This window comes from Salvia hispanica, chromosome 2 (genome assembly GCF_029641045.1).
Source record: "Salvia hispanica isolate PSC_SH4W2 chromosome 2, Shi_PSC_v1, whole genome shotgun sequence".
Classification (NCBI taxonomy): Eukaryota; Viridiplantae; Streptophyta; class Magnoliopsida; order Lamiales; family Lamiaceae; genus Salvia; species Salvia hispanica.
In genome coordinates this window covers 64040774-64063612 of record NC_142693.1, presented here as the reverse complement: position 1 = coordinate 64063612, position 22839 = coordinate 64040774, and the positions used below count along the sequence as shown (strand labels likewise).

Here is a 22839-nt window from a genome sequence, read left to right as displayed (position 1 = left end):
AAATTAAGTAGTATGATTTATATTTTTAAATTATTTTTAAAACATTCTAAATAATAATAATAATAATAATAATAATAATAATAATATACTATATTGCATTATATATATAAGAATCCTAAAACTGGGAAAAAGAATAACTAAGAAAAAACTAGGATTCAGAATCCTGGAAAAGTGTACTAACTTTCCTTATTCTCGAATTCTTATTATTTTCCCAATTTAATTTAAAACTGAAACAAATACATGAATTTAAAATTTAAGGAATCTATTTACTTTCCCAGACAAGATCCTAACAACTAAACATGGCCTTTGTATATTTCTCCCTACCTTAGGCTGCAATTGGGCTCATTAAATTATGTAACTAAGTCTAATCACTTCCAACAATATTTAATGAGAGTCCATAACTTTTTCTCTACCAAATTTTGTCAAATATTTAATGAGAGCCCACAACAAATCCATCTAATAAGCAGACGGAATTTAAGGAGTAAATATTAAGTGTTAGAAAATTTTGAAAATGGCCAAAATTTAGAACATAAAGAAAAATGTCTTTAAATTGAGGATACAATTGCACACTATATCCATAATCGTTTACCTACTATTTTTGTGGAATATTTTCATCTGTATCCTTTAATTTTAGCAGAGACATAAAGAATGTGGACACTTTTTGTTATACTCTCTCCGTCCCATGTCACTTGAATTTTTCAGTTTCGGACCGTCTCAAACTATTTGCACTAATTTTATTCTAATATAAAATTATGGTATCTAATTAAGATATAAGAGTTAGTTAGTGTGTTTTCTATTAAGTGTTGTCCTATTTCACTTAAAATTCAAATTTAATTACACTAATTACTCATGTTCAAATTTACACGGTCAAAGTAAAAAGTGCAAGTAACATGAGACGAAGGGAGTAGTATTTAGAAATTCAAATAAACACCCTTAATCGAATAAATGATTCAGCCAATTTTTAGCGCTAGGCAATTTATAAATTATTACACCCCTTGGCTCGAATCTCACTATAGTAGATACGCATACATACATACCAACCAAGGGGAATTTCTTCAATATCATAACAGATCTCTAGTCTAGCTTAATGTATGTGTGAGAGGCTTTTTATATCTCTCCCAACCTTGGTTTAAAGTGAGCCCAACAGTTTTAAAAATAAATTGCCCATTAATATTAAATATGCATGATAACCCACAACTTTATTATACTCCAATGTTAAACACATAAACAAATTAATAATTGATACACACACCTTGTACAACAAGTTCAAACATGATGATGAAATAACAATAAACTAAAACAAGCAGAAATTAAGTTACAAACAACAAAAACAACCAATTACATCTACAATTTAACAAAGAAATTTGAGAAGGTATTATACTTTTTCCCATTTTGAAGAGGTATCTTTACCTCTTCATCAATGGAGAGGTATAATCATATAAGCACCATATTTACCTTCTTTTCATAAAAAATCATTCTCCAAAGGGGAAGGTATTTGAGAAGGTATTACACTTTAGGTTTTTTTAATGCTTTTTTACTATTTTTTTTTAAATGATATACCTTTCTATATAACTTTTATCCTTGGAGTTGATTGATATTTAGAAAGGTATATTGCATTTTTTGATAAGGTATAAATATGATATACCCTTTTCATTTACCTTCTCCCCTTGGAGTTGCTCTAACAACAAATCATTTGCATGCCCATAAATGCACACACCATACCGAACATCATAAATACCATAAAAGCAAAAGTAGCAATTAACTAGAAATGGAAATACAATAATTGTTAAACTAAGCTACAGAGTTTTAAGTTCAAATAAAACTTAAAATTCAGATATCTCACTTTAAAAAAAAAAAATTCTAAGGAAACTTTTTAATTCAATTAAGGACGTTTTTTTGTGTTTCTAAATAATTTACCGACGCTTTAAAAAATGTCCTTAGTGGGAGTGTGCCAAATATAATCAAGGAAGTTAATTCATTAGGGATGCTACTAAAATTGCGTCTCCAATTTATTTGGGACGCTTTTAAAATAGCGTCTCCAAATACATTTGGGACGCTTTTAAATAGCGTCTCCAATTTATTGGGGGCACTTTTAAAATAGCGCATATAAATACATTTGGGACGCTTTAAAATAGCGTCTCCAAATACATTTGGGACAAATAAGATAAAATTATACTGTTCAGATTATATTTTTGACGTTTTAATATTTAAAAGCTTAAACTGAAAACCAAACTTAGCTTGAAAATCAATAAGAGTAGAAGAGTACCGGTAAAATTGGATTGCGAAAATATCAAATTTACTCCAACCGAATTTTACTCATTTCTTACCAAAACTGACCAAAGATCATAAGGACCAAATTTAAGCAAACCATGTACACTCTCACATAACAAGTTTGATAGGTGTTGAATAGCCTACTGAAACTAGGATACCACAAAATTAGAAATTAGAAACTAGGACCACACAAGCATGATCCCGTTCAAATGGGTCAAGAGTAACTTGTTCAGCCTGTAATTTCTTTATTTCTTGGGCAAAGACAGCCTAAACCCTAAACCTCAACAGGGACTGTCGAATCTATGCAGTTAAATGTAAGTGATGAACACAGGTAACCATGGAGAGCTTAAGTGATTATAAACTGTAACCTAAAAGGTACTAAAAGGAATCAATTATACGAACCTTGATTGATATTACAAAATGGCCTCCAGCTTTTAGAAAATAGGATGCATTTACAGCCAAAATTCTAGCCTGTAAAATATGAAGATAGTCCAAAGGACCTCAAGTTGTGAAACATGCTGTGGAAGAAAACAAGTGTCCAGCATCCCAACTATAATGGCAACATAAAAACATGCCAATATTAGAAACTAGACCTCTTTCTTTGTATTCTATGGGAGAACAAAAACCTCTTCTTTCTACTCTTTCTTCCTATTTAACGTACCTAATTTTTCATATCGCCAGTGATCCTTTGGCCAGTTGGTTTTCATTTGGAGCATCTGCCTGGAGTTTAGGTTTGCTCATAGTCTTAGAAAATCCGTACCCAAGAGAGCTTCCACTGGTTTTTGAGAGCTGCATGGGGAGAAGGGTTGTGCCATGTTTACAAGATCTAAGTGACGAGATGTATAAAATATACATTTCTGGACTTTGCATACCTTTGTAAACTCTGAGAGGTGGCGTTACTCATTGATTGTGGTAACTATCTCTGACATAGGCAATTTAGCCTGAAACAATACACAACATTTGCACGAATACAGTTAAATAGCTAATGAAAATGTACAAAGCAATCGATTAGAAGCTTGATTGATTCCAATAGATGTTTATGTTGGGAAATAAACATAAGCAATCACGAATATAAAAGGAGAATGAACACAACGAATTGTTTACCCAGTTCGATACAAAGTGTATCTACGTCTGGGGGCGATGCCAAGCCAGGGATTTCACTATATAATTTCAGGATGATTTTACAATGAGGGGACACCTCTATTTATAAGCAAAATAGAGAGCCCTAATTCTAGTCAACTAGGAAACATATTCCATAAGGAAATATCTTCTATGGAATAAATCTATCACAAGGAAATATACTTCTAGGAAACAAATCCTAAATATGGTAGGAGATTAGGCTCCATAATTAACAATCTCCCACTTGGAGACTAACAACTCCTACGCCACCATATCCTCGTGATCTCATCCCTGCATCCGCTTAGCATCGCCTAACCTTCTCTTCAAGTTTCAAGGCCAATTGAAGCTATGCATAGCTTCAATTTCTCTAAGGTCACCACCTTAGTAAACATGTCTGCTGGATTCTCACTTCCAAGTATCTTCTCAAGTTGCAAGATTTTCATCTCCACTAGGTGTCGAATGTAATGATACTTCAACTCCATATGCTTTGTCCTAGAATGAAACGCTGGATTCTTTGCCAAGAAAATAGCACTCTGACTATCACTGTAGAGTCTGCTACTCTTGTTCTCCTTCCCAAGTTCATCTAAGAAACTCTGCAACCACACCATCTCCTTGCTTGCCTCCGTTGCGGCTACATATTCAGCCTCCGTAGTAGACAAAGCAACGGTCTTCTGCAACTTAGAAGTCCATGAAATAGCAGTACCACCATAAGTAAATACATACCCGGTTGTGCTTCTTCTCCCATCAAGATCATTGGACGCCAAGTCTGTATCCACATAACCTGCCAGCTCGACTTTCTTGCCATTGAAACATAAGACTCTTTCTGTAGTACCTCTCAAGTATCTAAGGATCCATTTAACCGCTTTCCAATGTTGCTTGCCCGGATCACCCATGAACCGACTCACTACTCCCACTACTTGTGCAATATCAGGCCTCGTACACACCATTGCATACATAATACTGCCAATTGCTGAAGCATAAGGAAGTTTCTTCATTTCAGCACGTTCTTCTTTTGTACTCGGCGACTCCTTCTTCGACAGCTTGAAGTGACTGCCCAAAGGCACACTTGCCAATTGCTGAAGCATAAGGAACTTTCTTCATTTCAGCACGTTCTTCTTTTGTACTCGGCGACTCATTCTTCGACAGCTTGAAGTGACTGCCCAAAGGCACACTTACTGTCTTCGAATTATCCATGTTGAATCTTTCCAAAACCTTACCAATGTAAGCAGCTTGCGAAAGATACAATTTTCCTGCCGCCTTGTCACGTTCGATTCTCATGCCCAAAATTTGATTAGCCTCTCCAAGATCTTTCATGGAGAATCGTTCAGACAATTGCCTTTTCAACTTATCCATCTCCTTTGGATCACCTCCTGCGATCAACATATCATCAACATATAATAACAGGATAAGATAGCTCTTGTCAAACCTCTTGTAGTAACAACAATGGTCAGCGTAACATCTAGCCAATCTCCATCATGAATCCATCAAACTTCTTGTACCACTGCTTGGGAGCTTGCTTTAAGCCATACAAGCTCTTCTTCAACTTGCACACAAGATTTTCCTTTCCTTTTACTACGAATCCCTCGGGCTGTGTCATGTACAACTCATCCTCCAAATCACCATGAAGGAATGCCGTCTTTACATCCATCTGATGTAACAATAGATTTTCTGCAACTACCATACTCAACACTAAAGGAATAGTAGTCAGTTTCACAACAGGAGTGAAGACATCTGTATAATCAATACCGTATCGTTGCTCAAATCCCTTGACAACCAGCCTAGCCTTGTAGCGCTTGCTACCATCAGCTTCACCTTTGATTCGATAGACCCACTTGCAATGCAATGCCTTTTTCCCTTTTGGAAGTTCCACAAGCTCCCATGTGCCATTCAGGAGAAGAGAGGCAAACTCATCATCCATGGCAATTTTCCACCTTCGTTTATCAGGGCCTTCTCCTGCCTCTTCATAACCCTCAGGTTCACCACCATCAGTAAGTAACAAATAGAAATTAGAGGGCGAGTACCTATCAGGTGCACGTCGCTCTCTAGTCTGTTTAGGCAGCGGAATAATCGGTGGTGGAGTGCTTGGTTCTTCTTCAAGCAACTCTTCAGCATTCTGACTCTCCTTGCTCCTACTCGAGTTTGAGATGTCTAGCTCGACTACTTGGGGATGAGAACTGCTGGAACTCGATGCCTCCAATCTATCCTTGTATAATACCTGTTCATTGAAAACGACATCTCTACTGCGAATAACCTTATGGTTCTGCTCATCCCAGAGTCTATAACCGAACTCATCGCCTCCATAACCAATGAACGTACACTTAATAGATTTTGCATCCAACTTACTTCTCTCAACAGAACTAACATGAGCATAAGCAACACAACCAAAGATACGTAGGTAAGATAGATTCACCTCTTTTCCTGTCCAAACCTCCTCGGGTATCCGAAACTCCAATGGAACTGATGGACCTCTGTTGATTAGGAACGCAGCTGTGTTGACTGCATCTGCCCAAAAATTCTTTGGCAATCCACTTTTCAACCTCATGCATCTTGCTCGCTCATTCAATGTTCTGTTCATGCGCTTCGCGATTCCATTCTGCTGTGGAGTTCCTTTCACAGTCTTCTCCATGCGAATTCTATTCTCTGCGCAAAACTCCTTGAACTCTGCAAGTTCATATTCTCCTCCATTATCGGATCTTAGACACTTCACCTTCAGCCCGGTTTCAGTTTCAACAAGGGCTTTCCACTTCCTGAAAGTATCAAACGCATCAGATTTACTCTTCAGAAAATAAACCCATACCTTTCGAGTGGAGTAGTCGATGAATGTCATATATATAATATTCAGAGCCTCCTAGGGACTTCACAGGTGCTGGTCCCCATAGATCGCTATGTACCAACTCCAACTTCTGCGTCTTCAATTTTCTGCCTCCTCTTGAGAAACTTACCCTTTTCTGTTTCCCAAACACGCAATCCTCGCATAGGCCAACTTCAACTGTTTTCAGGCCCGGCAGTAAACCTTTTGAGCACATTATCTTCATCCCTTTCTCGCTCATGTGGCCAAGACGACAATGCCACAAATCTGCATTATTTGCTTCACTTGCAAGATCAATGAATTCTTTGGAGTTAGTTGTGGTATACAACGTACCCTCCTTCTTACCTCGAGCTACTATCATAGCTCCCTTGGTAATCTTCCAATTGCTGCAGCCAAATGTTACCGTGTACCCTTTTGCATCAAGCTTCTCAATCGAAATCAAGTTTCTCTGTAATCCAGGAATGTGTCTGAATCCATTCAGTTTTATTACGGATCCATTGGATGTCACTACCTTCACGTTTCCCTTTCCCGCGATATCTAAGGGCTCGTCATCAGCCAGATATACTTTCCCTAAATCGCCAGGAACATAGTTTTCCATTACCTCCACATTGCTGCATGAATGGAACGAAGCTCCAGAATCCAATACCCACGATTCCATCGGACTACTCACACTTAGGACCAACGCCTCGCCATCGTCATCTGACATGGTAGCGTTTGTTGTATTCTTCTCTTTCTGATCCTTATTCTTATATTTCTTCGGTGCCTCACACTGATTTCTAAAGTGCCCAAACTCATCACAATTCCAGCATTTAACTCGATCCAAATCCTTCTTGGATTGGCTCCTTCCTGTGGATTTTGATCTTCCACAATTTTTCCTTCCCTTCGATCTGCCTCTCTGTTCTGTACTCAATACTGAACCAGAAGTAGAAGATCCCGATTCTTTCCGGCGAACTTCCTCACCAATCATCAGATCTCTTACTCTGTCAACTGTCAGGTTTGTCTCTGCAGCAGTAACTGCTGTCACTGTGCCAGCCCAACTCTCAGGCAGGGACGATAGCAAAATTAGGGCACGAATTTCATCAGCGAATTTAATATCAACAGAGTTCAGTTGCGAAGTAATCATGTTGAACTCGTTGAGATGTTGTTGCACCTCCTTTCCCTCTTGCATTCTAAAATTAAACAATCGTCTAATCAGATGTACCTTGTTTGCCGTTGATGGTTTCTGATACATATCCTCCAAGATCTTCATCATCTCCTTCGTCGACTTTGCTGCAGTCGTGTGATAAGCCACCTCCTTGGACAACGATAGCCTAATCGCGCTCATCGCTTTTCTATCCAGCAGCTCCCACTCCTCCGGTTCCATCTTTTCGGGTTTGGCTTTTAAAGGTTTCCACAGATCTTTACCGTACAGGTAATCCTCAATCTGCATCTTCCAAAATCCGAAATTAGATCCGTCGAACTTCTCTACAGCAATCTTCCCGTCGATCCCATCGTGATTTATTCCTCTTAAACCCTAGGCTCTAGATACCAGTTGTTGGGAAATAAACACAAGCAATCACGAATATAAAAGGAGAATGAACACAACGAATTGTTTACCCAGTTTGATACAAAGTGTATCTACGTCTGGGGGCGATGCCAAGCCAGGGATTTCACTATATAATTTCAGGATGATTTTACAATGAGGGGACACCTCTATTTATAAGCAAAATAGAGAGCCCTAATTCTAGTCAACTAGGAAACATATTCCATAAGGAAATATCTTCTATGGAATAAATCTATCACAAGGAAATATACTTCTAGGAAACAAATCCTAAATATGGTTGGAGATTAGGCTCCATAATTAACAGTTTATGCAGCTATGTGGGATCATTATTACATGGTAATAACAACTTTCCTCGGGGAATTTTTTATCCACCTCTATCTCACCAAAAACTAATGTGAAAATTTACTGAATGCAAGTTGTATTCAGCTTGCCATGCACAAGAATATCTTTAAGCACCACTATAGCTTCTGCTCTTAGTTGAGCAGGTATAGAATTCACTGCAGTGGGATATGTAAATAATCAGCATACTTTCAATGAGATCAGAGACGTTATATCCACAAATCAAGTTTATAAATATTGTCTCTACAAACAGACAATACAAAAACATGCCAATATTAGAAATCAGAAATCATTAAGCTTTTGGTACCTGCCAAAACTAATCATTGTTAAATTTCCTGAGGTAAAATACAATTTCTGAGTAACATTACCTTGAAACTTTCATCAGAAACTGATTTTCCAACAAAATCAAATAAATGCTTCGCAATTCGGTTTAAACGAACTTCATCCTGAGCTTGCTGCAGCCAGTGCACAGCGGAACCTTTCTCTCCATGCTTCCAGTAATGAACTCCAGCTATCTGTTTTCATAGACGACATATTGGTATAAGTAAACTTCACAGGCATGTATTCAAAATGAGAAGCACATAAAAAATAGTTTCATCAGTAAGGGATGAGATCCTTGTGGTAAGATGGGTAATCATTGCTTGAAACATACCTTCATCATATGGCGACTAACATAATCTATTCCATTGAGACGACAGATCTCTATGCTCTGCATAAAGAGAAAAGGTACACTGTCTAAGAACTCCAGTAATCGATGGTGAATGTTAATGTGAATTCAGGGATTTTGACAGAAACAGGCAATAGAATGTTGCAGTCCTTAAGCACCTCCGATAACACTTGATCATGCTGTACGGGCTGCTTGTACAGTAAATTCTCCAATAAACCCAAACCTTGCTTCATGCGTGAAGTCAAATATATAGGAGCGATCTAAAGGACCAGAATAAAAATTATATCAGAAATAGGGAGTAGTGGAAGAATTTTACAAGTAAAAAACTGAACCTATATCAAATATGTGAGGTCCTCAATGTCAAAAGGATAGGAGGCATCAAGAGCAATGCCAAAAAACAACTGCTGGTTCACTACTTACATTCCATGTCAAGGCATGAGATGATAGAACTTGAGCATAAATCAGTCGATGAAGCTCTTCTATGCAGATTCCTCCAATCTTAGACTGCTCCTCATGCAAAAGCATTTCTGCTTGAGCACTTCCAGCTGTCAGCAGCTCTGCAGCATGGGTTATCATCCTGTTCAAAGATAGAGATAAACCACCAGCATGTTTTAATGGAAAAACACTACTGCTTTGTCAATTGTGAACAGTTATCAAAGAGCACCAACAATTATTTGCACAATTTTACAACTGTATCAGATACGGAGTCAAAGCAGTGCGAAGAACAACCATCAGCCCAAGAAGCGGAGGCTCTGCCTCAGCTTCACCAGCCAGCGGCGATCGAAGGAAGACGGAAAAGGAATTGTGGACCGCCCAAGAGATATGGAAATTTTCTTTAATTATTGTTTCCAAGTTTAGTTTATTAGCTTACATTATTTAATTCCTTTTGAGATATTTTCTTTCCTTTTGAGTAGGACCGCTTAGTCCTATAAATAGTCCTACTTCATTCATTATGCAATAAGAAAGAATTGGAATAATTGAATTCTTCTTCTTTCGCTTAAGTTCTCTCGCAATTTTACAAATCCTCATCATCCCTCGATACTCCAAGTTCTTGCCTTGGAAGACTTGGGGGTATCAATTGGTGCTTTCATCCCGAACTCTCTATCATTGTACCCTGACCACCACCGCCATACCTGCGATCATGGAACCATCAACGTCCTCAGGGGACGGCATCGCCAGCCGTCTGGACGAGCTCTTTGAAGCCATCACGCACTTGACATCGGAGCTGGGTACAACTAACAAGGTCCTCGCCGACACACGAGCTGATCAGGTGAACCTCCGTGCGGCTGTCCGTGACTTCACCGGGACTGCCGGGAACAACAACAACAACAACAACAACAATAACAACAATCATAACAACGGCAACAACAATTTCCGCAACCGGAACCGTCAGGACAAGCCACCAGATGCCGGCCCGAGAATTCGCCTCGATCCTCCACGCTTCAATGGTGCTAATACGGAGGATTGGATCGACCATGTCGAGACATATTTCGATTACAACGAGACACCACTACAAAACGCCTTTTTTTGGTTAGAATGTGTTGAAGTGTGCCTACTGATTCAGCAAACAGGAAATATTAATTCAACTTTTGGCTGAATTAATAATAGCCGTATGATGTAGAGTAATTAGATGATGTAATCCCAACCGTCCATTGACTTGGACTAGTCAGCTGGTTTAAAAGGTGTTAGTTGTTTTACAGAAAGAGAGAGAGAGTTTTAGAATCGAGCTGAGAACCCCAAAATTTAGGGATTGTGTTTGTTCATCAAGAATCTGATTTCAATAAAAGTTCTACATTTTTCTTCGTGAATTCCTTTCTCAATCCATAGTTTTATTTGATTGTTAGCCAACAAGTGGCGCCGTCGCGTGGGAATCAATTTGTCAATCGTTGGGAGCAATCGAGGAGCTGATTCAGGGCAGATCTATGGCGGCCAGGTTAGAGGCGGAGAAATTCACAGGTAAGAACGATTTCGGACTTTGGCGCATGAAGATTCGTGCGATGCTGATTCAACAGGGGTTGGCGGACGCGCTAACTACTGGGAAGAAGGATGAAACTCAGAAAGAAGCTCTTGATGAGAAGGCTGCAGCAAAGAAGGCCGACGTTATGGCTAAAGTGCACAGCGTTGTTGTTCTATGCCTTGGAGATAAGGTACTCAGAGAGGTAGCGAAGGAAACAACGGCAGCGGGGATTCTTGAAAAACTTGAAGGTCTGTATATGGCCAAATCGCTTGCAAATAGGCTGTGGATGAAGCAGATTCGTACAGGTTCTTGGAAGAAAAGGGGATCATTGAACAACTTGAGGACTTCAATAAGGTGGTCGATGATCTCGAAAACATCGACGTCACAATGGAGGACGAAGATAAAGCCATACTTCTTTTGAATGCTTTACCAAGATCTTATGATCATCTGAAGGATGCGATTATCTATGGCAGAGAGGGCACAATCACACTGCTGGAGGTGCAGTCAGCTCTTAGGGCGAAAGAGTTGCAGAAGGGTGTGATTAAGGTCCAAGATCAAGCGCCCGAGAGCTTGAATATCAAGAAATTCAAAGGAAAGAAGAATTTCAAGAAGGCTGATTATTCAAAGAATTCAACAACCGATCAGAAGGAGACTCGATCGTGCCATTGGTGCAAGAAGCCCGGTCATTTGAAACGGGACTGCTTCGCTTGGAAAAGGAAGCAAGCTGAAGGTGCTGCACAGGGAAAGAACAACTCAGATTGTGTGCAAGAAAATGAGGTTGCTGAAGCTTTGAATGTGATGGAAGTAATCGAGTCAGTTTCCTGGATTCTAGACTCGGGATGTAGCTTCCACATGTGTCCGAATGTGGAATGGTTTGAATCCTTAACCGAGTCAGCAGGGTCCGTGGTTCTTGGAAACAACAAGGTCTGCAATATTCAAGGAATTGGAAGTGTGAGGCTGCGTTTATCTGATGGGTAGTAAAAGTCCTTAATGATGTGAGGCTTATTCCTGAAGTGAAGAGGAACCTTATATCACTGGGTCTGCTAGAACAGAAAGGGTGCTCGTTCGAATCATCTGGGGGAAGTATGAAGGTGAGAAGGGGTGCGAATGTGATGTTGACAGCAGAGAGGAAGGGCAGTTTGTACTACCTACGTGCTTCGGTTCTAAGAAGCAAAGGTGAACTACATAATGTCAGAGATAATTCCCTCAGAGTATGGCATATGAGGCTGGCACACCCAGCAGATGGCAGTGTGAAAGAATTAATCAGAAAGGAAGTAATTCCAAAGTCAGAGGATGGAAGTCTTGAGCCATGTGAAGAGTGCATATTGGCAAAATCAAAGAAATTGCCTTATCCACGAGGTAAACACACATCCACAGCCCCTTTAGATTACGCACATAGTGACTTATGGGGTCCTGCCCCAGTGAACTCTGTTGGGGGTGGGAGATACTACATGACTATTATAGATGATTTTTCTAGAAAGATTTGGTTGTATGTTTTGAGGGAAAAGTCTGAAGCATTTGCTAAATTTAGAGAATGGTGTAAGTTGACTGAAATGGAGAAGGGATGTGTGTTAAAGTGTCTGAGAACAACAGACAATGGACTTGAGTTCTTGTCCAAGGAATTTGAAAATTTTTGTGCGGAGAGAGGCATAAAAAGGCATAGGACAGTTTCCCTCAACCCACAGCAAAATGGGGTAGCAAGCAAATAGAACTATACTTGAAAGAGTTAGGTGCATGTTGTTGGCCTCTGGAATGGAGAAAAAATTCTGGGCAGAAGCTGCTGCAACTGCTGTGAAGTTGATCAATATGTGTCCATCTTCTAGCATAAATGGGGATACTCCAAACTACAGGTGGTATGGCAGATATGGGGATTATTCTCATTTAAGAACCTTTGGATGTAAAGCTTTTGCTCATTTGAAGCAAAGCAAGCTTGATGCTAGAGCTGTGAGATGTGTGATGTTAGGCTATCAATCAGGTGTTAAAGGGTATAGGCTCTGGTGTATAGAGCAAGGGAGACAAAAGGTGATGTTAACCCGAGATGTTGTGTTCATTGAGAATGAGATGCCTTTTAAGAAATCTGAAAAGGAGCTGGATACAAGCTTCAATGCTGGTGGCAACTCTGGTCCAGAAGTTGAGGTGGAGCTGGGACCAGAAATCCAGAGTGGGGATGGTGCTGAAACTGATGATGACTTGATCAGTAATGATGAAGTTCAAGGTGGAGCTGAGAGTAGTGATACCCCTGGAGGTGATACTAACAACCACAATGATCTCAGAGATTACAAGCTGGCTCGGGATAGAGTCAGAAGGAAAGATGTCAGACCCCAGCCAGGTACATGGATTCAGAAATGTTGTATTTTGCTCTGTGTGTGGCTGAGCAAATTTTCTACACTGAGCCTAGTTCATATAAAGCAGCAATGGAGTGTAGTGAAAGAGATTACTGGATGAAGGCCATGATTGATGAGATTGAGTCCCTCATCAAGAATGGAACTTGGATTTTGGTTGACAAAGTTGAAGGCAGAAAAGTGATCAGTTGTAAATGGTTGTTCAAGAGAAAGATAGAATCTGCAGATGGAGAGAAAATAAGATATAAAGCTAGGTTGGTGGCAAGGGGGTTCACTCAAGAACAGGGAGTGGATTTCAATGAAGTTTTTTCCCCAGTGGTCAAACATACTTCAATAAGAATACTGTTAGCAGTGGTTGCTAGAATGGATTGGGAGCTGGATCAACTAGATGTAAAAACCGCTTTCTTACATGGAGACTTGGAGGAAACGATATATATGCAACAGCCCGAAGGTTTTGTCAAGGTTGGGCAGGAAGGCAAAGTGTGTTTACTGAAAAAGAGTTTGTATGGACTCAAGCAAGCAAGCAGGCAATGGCATAAGAAATTTGATGATCACATATTGAGCAGTGGGTTCAAAAGGTCGAAATATGATGAATGTGTGTATATAAAGAGGAGAAATGGAGCTACTGTTGCCTACTTACTGCTATATGTCGATGATATTTTGTTGGCAGTAGCTTGCAAGAGGGAAGTACAGATAGTCAAGGATGATTTGAGATCAGTTTTTGACATGAAGGATTTGGGAAGAGCAACAAGAATATTGGGGATGAATATAGTCAGGAATAGAGAAAGGAAGCAGATATGGTTGAACCAAACTGATTACATCTCCAGAGTTATTAAGAGGTTTAAGATGCAGGACTCAAAGGTGACATCAACCCCTCTAGCCCAACACTTTAAACTTTCTGTAACACAAAGGCCTAGCACTGAGGCAGAAAGGATGGAAATGCAGTCAATACCTTATGCAAACATTGTGGGGAGCATAATGTACTCAATGATTAGTACAAGGCCAGATGTGGCTCAGGCCATGAGTGCAACAAGCCGATTCATGACAGACTTTGGCAAGGAACACTGGGCAGCATTGAAATGGATTCTCAGGTACCTAAAGGGAAGTGGAGATTATGGCATATTGTTTGATGGAGGCAAGGAATGCAGTGGGGAAGCATTGATGGGTTTTTGTGATAGTGACTATGCTGGAAATGTGGATAGTAGAAGGTCACAATCTGGATACGTATTCACAATGTATGGAGCAGCAGTCAGTTGGAAATCGAGTCTGCAAGATGTGGTAGCTTTGTCCACAACCGAGGCGAGTATATGGCTCTAACAGCTGCGGTTAAGGAAAGTTTTTGGTAGAGAGGTATGGTGGCTGATTTTGGTGTTATGCAGGAGGCTGTACCCATTGGATGTGATAATAACAGCGCCATTCATCTAGCTAAACACCAGGTATTTCATGAGAGAAGCAAGCACATCGATGTGCGGCTTCATTTTGTGAGAGAAGAGGTGGAGAAAGGGAAGGTAATTGTGTTCAAAGTTGATACTGCAGTGAACCCTGCAGATATGCTAACGAAGGCATTGCCTAAGGAGAAGTTCGACCTCTGCTGCAGACTTGTGGGCTTATGCAGAAGGAATACATGAGGTGAATCAAGCAGGCAAGGTGGAGGATTGTTGAAGTGTGCCTACTGATTCAGCAAACAGGAAATATTAATTCAACTTTTGGCTGAATTAATAATAGCCGTATGATGTAGAGTAATTAGATGATGTAATCCCAACCGTCCATTCACTTGGACTAGTCAGCTGGTTTAAAAGGTGTTAGTTGTTTTACAGAAAGAGAGAGAGAGTTTTAGAATCGAGCTGAGAACCCCAAAATTTAGGGATTGTGTTTGTTCATCAAGAATCTGATTTCAATAAAAGTTCTACATTTTTCTTCGTGAATTCCTTTCTCAATCCATAGTTTTATTTGATTGTTAGCCAACAGAATGCTCATGGACCCTCCGGCTTCAGCTTGGTTTCGCTATTACCGTGCGAACAATTGCGACTCATCGTGGGAGGACTTCCTTCAAGCGATCCGCCATCGTTTCGACCCGGATTACTATGTGGATTATGTGGGTGTCCTTTCAAACCTCAAGCAAACAACCTCTGTGCAAGACTATCAAGCTGCGTTTGAAGGCAACTTAGAGAAGATTTCTGGAACGGCGGAGTCGACTTTGATCTCGCTATTCATCGCGGGGCTCAAGCAACCGGTTCAGCGCGAGTTGAATATTCGCCGCCCAACTACTCTCTCGGCAGTCTTCGCTCTAGCTCGGGAACTGGAGGCGTGTCACCAAGCAGCTGCTCCGTCAGTTTCACACCAATCTAGAAGACAATGGGAAAACAACTACACAATGTCAGGTAATAAGCCGGTCATTCCAGCCGCAACACCAGTCAATCGGGCGACTACTTTTCCATCGCCGCATACAATACCAGTTGTTTGCGTATCACCAGCTGAGAAAGCGGATCGCCAGCGATGGGGTCTGTTTTATTTCTGTGAGGAAAAGTGGATCCCAGGGTGCAGCCGCACATTCCTTGCCTTTATGGGTGATGACGACGGTATAGCCTGCCCGGAGATTCCAATGCTACCGCTGCCACCAGACTTGATCGAGGCTACTACAATGGAACCTACGGTCATCACCACGGACGTATCTAGCATACACTCCTTGTCCGGCACGCAGAACCCGCGCTCGCTTCGGATAGTGGGGCTTATCGGTGACACTCCGTTCCAGGTCTTACTTGACGGAGGGAGTACTCATAACTTTATTCACCCATCTATTGTGGAGAAGCTATGCTTACCTTTAACAATGGTCAACCCGTTCCGTGTTTATGTCGGAAACGGTGATTCCCTCACCTACACGGCCTTCTGCCCGAAGACACCAATAGTACTCCAAGGCCATAACTTCGAGATCGATCTATATGTTTTAGCCATCCACGGCCCAGATATTGTCCTCGGCGTTCAGTGGCTGCAAACCTTGGGTGAAGTGACTCATGATTATGCAAATCTTACTGTCACATTTTATTGGAGAGATCAGTTGGTCCGACTCACAGCCGCGGATGCACGTCCGCGACCAATTTCGTTCAACGCCTTGACGGCGCTAATAGCAGAAGATAACGACGTTGAATTATTCGAGCTCGTGCAGTATAAGGACCCGATCCCCGACAATAACTTGATCGCCGAACTCCCAATGGATCTTCCCCCTTCAATTCAAGAAGTGCTGCACGCGCACACACAGGTGTTTCGACTGCCGGAGGCTCTGGCCCTGTCTCGCCCATGGGATCATAGGATCAGGCTTCCACAGTCAACAAAGCCTATCAATGTACGCCCGTATCGATATCCATATTTCCAGAAAACTGAAATCGAAAAACAGATTCAAGAAATGCCGAACCAAGGAATAATTCGACCAAGTGTCAGCCCTTTCTCATCCCCTGTTTTGCTCGTTCGCAAAAAGGATGGCACTTTCCGCTTCTGCATTGACTATAGGGCATTAAATGCGGCCAAAGAGCCTGGCCATTTTCCAATTCCGACGGCTGACGAGCTGTTCGAAGAACTAGGTGCAGCGCGATGCTTTTCAAAGCTGGATCTCCGGTCGGGGTACCACCAAATATGAATGCACGAGGAAGACATTTTCAAAACCGCGTTCCGCACGCACTCAGGACACTACGAGTTCTTGATGATGCCATTTGGATTGACGAATGCTCCATCCACCTTTCCAGCTGCAATGAATGCAATTTTTCGACCATTCCTCCAAAATTTCGTAATTGTGTTCTTTGATATATTAGTCTATAGTAACACTATCGTCGAGCATGTTCAACACTTGAATGAAGTACTCACTATACTTTCCTCGCATTCGTTCTTCGTGAAATTGGGAAAATGTTCGTTCTGCAAACCGACCATAGTACCTTGGCCACATCATCGGCGATGGGAATTTACAAGCGGACGACGCTAAAATCCAAGCCATGACCGACTGGCCAGTGCCCACAACGGTTAAACAATTGCGAGGATTTCTAGGCCTCACCGGGTACTACCGTCGGTTTGTAAGTCAATATGCAATGATTGCAGCCCCACTCACCGACCTGCTCAAGAAAGACAGTTTCATCTGGGGCGAGTCCGCTTCCGCAAGCTTTGAGGCTTTGAAGAAAGCAATGACTTCTGCACCGGTCCTTCGCCTTCCAAACTTCAACAAAGAATTCATCGTGGAAACAGACGCCTCCGACTTAGGTATCGGAGCAATCTTGTTACAAGAGGGGCACCCAATAGCCTTCTTTAGTAAGAAACTCGATCCCGGCTTCGCATCGCGTCAACATACCACAAGGAACTCTATGCAATCGTGGAGGCAGTTCAAAAGTGGAGGCAATATTTACTTGGCCGTGAATTTGTAATAAAAACTGATCAACGCAGCCCTCAAGGAGCTCTTGCTCCAAGTCATTCAAACCCCGGACCAACAATTCTACATTCGGAAATTGATGGGTTACAAATTTTGCATCGAATATAAAACGGGAGCGTCAAATAAAGCCGCAGATGCATTGTCACGGAGGGAGGCGGAACCAGGAGCAATATTGGCGACTCTGTTCACCGTCGTTTCTCAGCCAATTGCGAACATCTTGGCCGATATTCAGACGGAAAATAGGGAAGATGATCACCTCCGTCTTCTGCACTCCGCAGTCAAAACAGGATTCGTGCCATATTTCAGTACATGATGGCCTCCTATACTATAAACGGAGAATATACATCAGCCCGATTTCTCCGCTCCGTGCTAGATTATTGGAGGAATTTCACGGTTCCCCACTGGCAGGACATCAAGGCATTGATCGTACATTTCATAAGCTTGTTGCAGTTTTTTACTGGCCAAATATGCGACGAGATGTACGCGCCTTTGTGGGTGCCTGTCTTGCATGTCAAGTAACAAAGTACTCAACCCAGAAACCGGGTGGCTTGATCCAACTACTGCCCTTACCGAGCCAAGTATGGGATGCCGCACGTTAGACTTCATTACGGGTTTGCCGCAGTCCCAAGGGATCACCGTCATTATGGTTGTGGTTGACCGTTTATCAAAATATGCCCACTTTGGACCGCTACCCACCGGATTTGATGCTATGCGTGCAGCCAAGTTATTCACGGAAATTGTGGCCAAACACCATGGGTTCCCGAAGTTTCTACTCACTGATCGGGATCCGATCTTTATGAGCCAATTCTGGATCGACTTTATGCACCTAAGTGGTACTACTCTTCAACATACAACAACCTATCACCCGCAGACGGACGGGCAAACTGAAGTGATGAACCGAACATTGGAGCAATACCTGCACTCCTTTACATTTGACCGGCCTAATCGGTGGGCGACACTCCTCCCTTGGGCTGAATTAGCCATTAATTGCAGTGTACATGAGGGGCTCCGAGTTTCCCCTTTTCAGGCTTTATACGGTCGGGAACCACCTTTGTTGTTTCCCACCCTTTCGGTCCAAGCCAAGCATCCGGATGTAATAGCTACGTTGGAGGAAAGAGCAGCTGTCTTACAGGAACTAAAGGAAAATCTTCTGAAGATGCAGCGACGAATGAGCTCTCAGGCAAACAAGCATCGACGCGACGTGGAGTTTCAGGAAGGCGATATGGTGTTACTCTAACTTCAACCATATCGCCAACACTCAATAGCACGTCCAACGTCGGCGAAATTAGCTCAAAGATACTATGGTCCGTTCCGCGTTGCCAAAAAGATAGGAAAAGTCGCGTATATGCTCGACCTGCCGCCTGACACTCGGATTCACAATGTGTTCCATGTGAGCCTCCTTAGGCCGTTTGTCGCAGGAACCTCCCCACCTACGAGTGCGACGTTGCCGCGAGACGCAATGGGGAATCGAAAGTGGTGATACCTGTTACAGCGACCGAAAGTCGCACTGTTCTGGTCAACAACACTCCGCAAGAACAATGGAAACTACGTTGGACAAATGATGAAAACGATGAAGGGACGTGGGAGCCGAGGGATCATGTTCAACAACATTTTCCTGACGTCCGCCTTGAGGACAAGGCTGCTGCTAACAGGGGGGAGTTGATACGGAGTCAAAGCAGTGCGAAGAACAACCATCAGCCCAAGAAGCGGAGGCTCTGCCTCAGCTTCACCAGCCAGCGGCGATCGAAGGAAGACGGACAAGGAATTGTGGACCGCCCAAGAGATATGGAAATTTTCTTTAATTATTGTTTCCAAGTTTAGTTTATTAGCTTACATTATTTAATTCCTTTTGAGATATTTTCTTTCCTTTTGAGTAGGACCGCTTAGTCCTATAAATAGTCCTACTTCATTCATTATGCAATAAGAAATAATTGGAATAATTGAATTCTTCTTCTTTCGCTTAAGTTCTCTCGCAATTTTACAAATCCTCAACATCCCTCGATACTCCAAGTTCTTGCCTCGGAAGACTTGGGGGTATCAGTATCACATAAAAATAGCTGAACTACAGCTCTGTGCACAAACCAAGAAATGAAGAATAGAACAGCATCTCTTACCAGGGGCCAAATGATCTTGAGCATTCGGTGAGAACAACCTGAAACATCAATGATCACTCAAAGGCTGGCTGAATGAGGCAAAAAAATATAGGCTATTCTAGGACCAAAAATTAAGACATTACCTCTGTATTTTCTTCAAGAATCCTAATTACGAGTCCCATCAACTTATGTCAGAGTCCCATCAACTTATGTCGATTGGTAATTGGTTTTAAATGCATGCATTTCTGGGCTAGGGTATCCATACTTTCTACACCCTGCAACAGAACAATTATTTATAATACGGATGTTAAATGGATTAATGGAGATCAAAATTACACTTCAACTTCATTTTCCACAATCTAGATAGGCAACTACACCGAGCAAATAAGAAACATTAAGCTCATCAAACTTACAACAGTGAAAGGCCTAATGTACAAAAGGTGAGAAATGTAAAGCTCTATCCAGTGAAATGTTGCGTTGGAGATAACATTAGCATTTCCCAGCATTATCTGAATCATGTTTTTAAGTCCATCTCTGGTCTGTTTATGATCACACTGAAGCCAGTAAGGATGGCAGTCCAGTTTAGTGATTTGAGTTCTCCACTTCTCCCATGCCTGACAAATGAGATGTATAAAGAATAGTACAATTTGATGTTCAGGTACTAATTCTCAAGTATATATATTACTTTCATAAACTCAGGTTTGGTGTTGTAGCATTCTCCTAATTTTTCATCTGATATATGAGGACACAATTGTGGCATCTGTGATATAAGAACAACAACTGCTTCAACGAGTCCACTTTCAATTTGTTTCAGCATTGCGCAAAAGATCCAGATGTTATTCGTGTATAAGGTTGGTGAATAAATCAACACATCTGCGCAAAACTTATTACTTTGAATTTCCAGATTAGTTTCTTATACAGAATAGAGATTTTAGTCAGACTTACCTCTCGAGTTCCAAGCTGGTCCAACTGGTAAGATCCATGCAACCGCAACATTTTTACCTGCAAATGTTTAGCATGAGAAGCAGCACGCACCTATAAAGTATTCAACTTTTACATGGAAGGGACTTGTTCGATTTATATAAACTCACAACAATGTCTAGCCAGCCAATGCTTAAAGAAGACGACATAATTTCCCAATACTCTGGATCATTCTCAACTTCCCAATACTCCACGATATCAAGTGGCCTTTGAAGCTGCAGGTATGGTACAAGTGTAGTGTGTGTTGTAATATTCAAACAAGGAAATAGCAGGTTCCCTAGATCCAGCAAGTCCTCAAGATCACTTGGTCTAGGAACTCGTGGTCATGCGGAATCCCGGTCGTCGGACACACAAGTACTACCCCTTCTTCAAAAAAAAAAACCCTCAACCACTTTACTAAACCTAGTATAGGGAAGTAGGGATCGATCCCACAGAGAAAGATGCGTAAGACTCGTAATCAAGGATTTGGGAGTATTTTTGGTGTTGGCTGTTGCCACACATTTTCTTGGGTTGAGGAAAATTAAAATTAACTTGACTTGGGAACCTTAGAAAGAAACTTAACCTAACAGCTAGACCTAGGAGATATTTCTACGGTGGGGACCATGTCTAAAAAAAAGCAAGGTACGACTGAAAAGTGGCAGAATAACTAACTCTCGTACTAACTGACAGTGACATCGTCTTCTACAACCAAATTCGCATAAAACTTCTTAAGAAAACACATAAGCAAATCAAAAACAGGGGCTACTAACTTGAAATCAAATCTATGCATAAATAACGAAGAACTTAACAGATCTGCATACCTAGACGAAGTGAAATAGAAACCAAGAAGAAATAAAACAATTCTATCAACTACTGTTTCTTTCACACGCCAAACAACTTCAGACGCTAAATCCACTCCGTATCCAAGCGTCCGACACAAACTCCAAACAGAAGAAATTCCCCATCACGTCAGATTTTACAGATTAAAACTCCGAATACTCAATCAACCACAGATCTATCACCAAACTCCACATCAAACACCTCAATAACGAAATAAACAGAGATTGACATAGCAATTTAAGAATTACGCTAACAGCAGAGAGATCTAAGCAAAATAACTTGAAATTAAACAGATAAACAAGATCCATGAGCGATAAGCAGTTAAACATATTCAACATCAAAGTCGACTCCCAAAAGTGAAGTTCGACGGTGGAAACTAGCAAAAACAGCTGAAATTAAAAGTAATTGTATCGTCGCCCTCACTAGGACGGTGTTGCCAAGCACGAAATCTTAGAAAATACCCCCCCTATCACGATTACCCCAGAACCATTCCCAAGTGTGTGTGAAAATGTATGAGCTAAGAAGAGTGGAAAAAAACTATATGTTCTGCGTTGCATGCTCTTCTCTATATATAGGCGTTTTAGGTGGGCCCAGCGAGGTATAGATAATGACTTTGTCGCCCTCAGCCGTAGACTCCTCTGTCACGCCACTTTTCTTGTAAATTCTGCTCATTTTTACTCCTTTCTCTCGCTAGACCGTCTCCTCCCTTACTTCCTTGATCTAGCGCTTTTCTTCACACACCTGGCTTAGGAAACGTGTTAGACCCAACAAATTATAACATTTTTTTGCGCATACCGATGCATGATTTCAGCCTTATCAGCCTTCCACCTGAAATCTAACTGAGGTGAGCAATCGTAATTCAAATTTCAAGTGAAAAGCATCTTACTGACAAGAGTAATATACAATGGTGGTGAGTTGTATGCATTGAAAACAGAGTTACCTAAACAACATACTGACAAGATTCCAGACCATCTTAAACTAATTCAGAAATAACATCTGCATCTATTATATGAAGTTTTGAACCACTAATTCAGAAATAACATCTGCATCTGATATATGAAGTTTTGAACCACCTTTTCAGTGCAATTTGGATAGGAAAACTCAACTCAGGTGTCATACTAGACCATCCAAGACTACTCTTAATCCTAAAATCAAATGATTGCCACAAGATTATCTACTTTGGATATATGTATAGTGGTAATAGTTTCATGCATTTAATATGATATAATGCCTATTTAACTTACAACCAAGCTGCCACTGCAACAGTTTATTGAGTCCAAAATGAAACCTAACAATCAGAGAGAAAACTCATATCATAAAAAAAAATACTCAAATTCTAGATAATTTAGGAGTCAATCTTAAACATTGATCAAACCAAGCATAAGCAGCAGTCGAATAGATTACAGATCGAGTTTGAATTCCAGATAAGCTTCTTAATCTATGTTTATCAATCCAGGCATATAGAGAAGACAATTCAAGTATTTCCGCTTG

At 41.1% G+C, this 22839-nt stretch overlaps 1 pseudogene across 1 annotated transcript; it reads right to left on the bottom strand.

The window, feature by feature from the left end:
- Nucleotides 1–9174: 9174 nt before the first annotated feature.
- LOC125200322 (nuclear pore complex protein NUP85-like) lies at nucleotides 9175–22320 on the bottom strand (annotated as a pseudogene). The gene is made up of 6 exons (XR_016135607.1): nucleotides 22306–22320; nucleotides 20617–20744; nucleotides 20234–20345; nucleotides 19962–20162; nucleotides 19692–19823; nucleotides 9175–9325 (listed from the first exon to the last, which is right to left on the bottom strand). The product of XR_016135607.1 is annotated as a nuclear pore complex protein NUP85-like (transcript).
- Nucleotides 22321–22839: the final 519 nt, after the last annotated feature.